A 4,085-nucleotide genomic window follows, 5' to 3' on the forward strand; every position below is an offset into this window, starting at 1 on the left:
TTGTCATATTAAGAAAAGTGAATATTCAGAGGAAACTGTAGCACCACATGTAATATTAATTTGTGAAGAATTAAATTAAATAATGACTTTATTTGGTGCATTATTTAGCATTAATCCACATAGACTTTCCATACCATGGCATTAAATTATAGAATGACTTTGGCACATCGTCACCTGTCAGTCCTTGTGCCTAAATTACATTAAAAATATGTCTACTTGAATTGGTTGCATGGTGGTGACAACAGGCTGACAGCCCACCACAAATTTGCATTCTCAAAAGTCAAAATTCAAAGTGAATCCAAGTTGACTCCGTAGAAGTAATTTATTAACTTTCTTGGTTTGAACTGATTAACTATGAATAATTTAAATTGATTTAATTTTTTATAGTCCGACTGATGAGGTTACAAGGAAAAGTTTACCTTCTATACAATTTTGAGTAGTGGTTTCTTGTTTCCCTAGTCACCCAAAATAACAATATAAATTCAAAGCCAATACCAATGGTGCATTTGATATATATATATATATATATATATATATATATATATATATATATATATAATCACGTTCAAATGAGAACAGTGCACCCATGAGAGAACTCAGAACGCATGACATCTGTTCATGTATCTAGATCTAACGGATGCGAAACACTGATTAAAAAAATACACGGTGATATTTTCGTAAATAATTGAACATCGAAGTGCAAGTAACAATTTCATATAGTGCACCTAAGTGCAAGTAAAATGTATTACAAGTGCAAGTAAAATGTATTACAGGTGCAAGTAAAATTTACACTGAGCAACTATATTAATGCACCTAACGTTATAACAAGTTGCACCTAACGTTATAATTAGTTACATCTAGGTGCACGAATATTAACATGGTAAAATACTTAGCTTGCACTTGTAAGTGAAAATAGGTGCACTTGTAAGTGATTTTACTTGCACTTTTTGCTTACAAATATGCACCAACTACTTGCACTTATAACATATTTACTTGCACCAAAGTTCGAGTTATTTACGAAAATGTCACCACATCGTTTTTTTTTTTTTTTTGTTAAATAACATCTGATTCGTTGATACACGTGGACAGCTGTAAATGGTTATTATTTTTCATCTAGGCGAGCGTTCGCATTAGACCGTGCCCCTATATATATATATATATATATATATATATATATATATATATATATATATATATATATATATATATTTCTAATCATGTGAGAACCAACCTTAACCTGCAAACTGCGAACTTGTGAAGGATTGCACTACAACTACTACATGGTTGCACTACTACGGGCTTACGGTTCCCAAACATGCTTAGAGGACATTGCGGTGCAATCATGTAGTAAGTGCAGTGCAATCCTTCACAAGTTCGCATTTCGCATCACCTTATTATGGATAGAGGAAATTTCAATTTTGGTCATATGACTATAGGGGTCTTGTTAATTTTAGTCCCTGACTTTCAAAAGTGTTAATTTAGTACCTTAACTATGTAATTTTTGTCAATTTTGGTCACTCCGGCCAAATTTCGCCGGAAAATTTTAATAATTAAAATAATAAAGATATTTTGGTCGTTTCACGCCTCTTTTCTTCTTCTCCGGTAAATCCATCCCTTTCTCTCTCATTTCCAGCGTTCTTTCTCCTAGTAAACCCTATCTTTAATATCATCAAGCCTCCTTTACCCATCATCTTAGTTCATTTCATTCGTCGGAAACGGGGGAGGAAGAGATGGACTCGCCTAGGAAGAAGAAAAGAAATGTGAAATGATCAAAATACCCTTATTATTTTAACAATTAAAATTTTTCGGCAAAATTTGATCGGTAATTTGACCGGAGTGACTAAAATTGACAAAAGTTACATAGTTAAGGTACTAAATTGACACTTTTAAAAGTCAGGGACTGAAATTAACAAACTCCTATAGTCATAGGACCAAAATTGAAATTTCCTCTTATGGATATATATATAGAGAGAGGTGCCATCAAATTAAACTCTCTTAATTACTCTTAATTTACTCACATTATCATCATAAATATGTTGTTATTAAAACTCTGGTCCCCAGGTTAAAAAGAGAAAGCTGTGATAACCATTTAGCAGTTTAGCACTTGAGTGAAGTCATTTATTATGTTATTATAATTGTTTGGTAGAACTTAGTGTAAAACTTGTATTTTATTTTAAATTAATTAAAGATAAATTGTCGATCAACTTCGTTTAGTAAATAAATAGGAGTTAACTTTTTATGCTGTTATTTTTTTATTTGGTAACGCTACATAACACTTGTAGTGTTTTTTTTTTTTTTTTTTTTTTAATACTTATATCTTTATTATTTTACAATAATTGATGTCATTTCTCCCTCTATATTAAAATCTTATTCTCTTTTTCTATTTGTAAACATCACTTTTTAATTTTCTATTTTCTTACATGTTCATTTAAACAATTTCTTCTCTTTGCTTGTCTTTATTTGTTTGTGATTTTTTGTTTTTTCATTTGATTCTTATTCTCTCTCTCTCTCTCTCTCACTCGATCTAAACAACATTACAATTTTACATGTTTTGAGACTTGAGATTTGAGAATATGTATTAATTTTACCAATAACAACAACAACACTTACCTATATCACTTTGCCTATATGAGTTGGATAACTTTAGGCGAAAATTTTAAAAATTAAAAGTGAAAGTGCTGAACGGTCATTGGCACCATCATCTCAAACTTAGGCAGAAGTGGTAAATGGTTGCATTCCTCAAAAAAAAAAATAATAATAATTTATGCCGCTCCATAATATGTCAATTATTAATGTCACTCCTGAATTATTAGTGTTGTCATTCAATTTTCAAAATGATACAATATTGCCCCCCCCCCCCCCACCCCCCACCCCCACCCCCGCGCTGGGGTACTGTACGGGAGGAAAATTGATGGGCAACATTAATTACATTACGGAATGAGCAATACATCTACCATTTTGAAAATTGATGGGCAATATTTACCTCACTAATAATTCAGAAGTGAAATTAATAATTGGCATATTATGAAAGTGCATAAATTACAATTTTTTTTCCAAAAAAGTATTTTTTTTAAATTTTTATTTTGAAATTATTTGTTTAAAATTGTTAAACTCATTAGGGCAAGTCACTGCTACATTAAAAAGATGTGCATGTAGAAGTATAATTAACACCAAATCAACAATAAATTGTTTAACTTGTTGAAAATGTAACATAAGCACTCAATTACATTTATTTTTTTTGGTCTATATAGGAGCTTTATTGCATTATTTTTTGTTAAAATATTTAATTGCACTATTTGTTCAATTTAGGTGTGACATTTTAAATATAATAAAACTCTGACCTATTATTGTTCGGCTAATATGACTCATACTATAAAAAGAATATATTTCTAAACTGCCTTTTAGACATAGCATGACCCACAACAAATTTTCAACACATATTTTAATGTATTTCTAATATTGATTTTTTTTTTAATGTTGGAAAAAATAGCTAAAAATGACATAAAATGGCATGTTAAGTGGCTATTTTGTGGTACAATTATCAATGGGGTCCACTTCCGATTTGGGTCGGGTTAAAGTGGATTCGGATTCTTCGTAGTGAGAGGAAGAGATCGATATATTGTACGCTCAAAACGGATAATGGGTGAATGAGATATTGATTCTCAAAGTAGACCCATTTGAGTTGGAAAATGAAGGGAAATAGTGTGCTTTTGTCCCACATTGCTTTGGAATGAAGATTTTCCCCCCTTATATACAAGAGCTCTTTTGAAGCTTGTAGAATTATATAGCATAGAGGCTCTCTCGCGCGGGGGGGTGGGGTGGGGGTGCAAATCAAATTCCAACTAGCAGAGATTGAAAAAGGCTTGATTCAAGCCCGAGCTCGTGTGCGCCGGCACCTGGGGGCACGAATGTTGTCCGGGAATTGGCTGGCCTTGCGGGATGAGGTCGAAAGTTGAGAGTGGCTTGATTCAAGCCCGAGCTCGTGTGCGCCGGCACCTGGGGGCACGAATGTTGTCCGGGAATTGGCTGGCCTTGCGGGATGAGGTCGAAAGTTGAGAGTTCTGACTGTTGAGGGGATTGAATTC

The sequence above is a fragment of the Ipomoea nil genome, unplaced genomic scaffold (genome assembly GCF_001879475.1).
Source record: "Ipomoea nil cultivar Tokyo-kokei standard unplaced genomic scaffold, Asagao_1.1 scaffold2653, whole genome shotgun sequence".
NCBI classification, from domain to species: Eukaryota; Viridiplantae; Streptophyta; class Magnoliopsida; order Solanales; family Convolvulaceae; genus Ipomoea; species Ipomoea nil.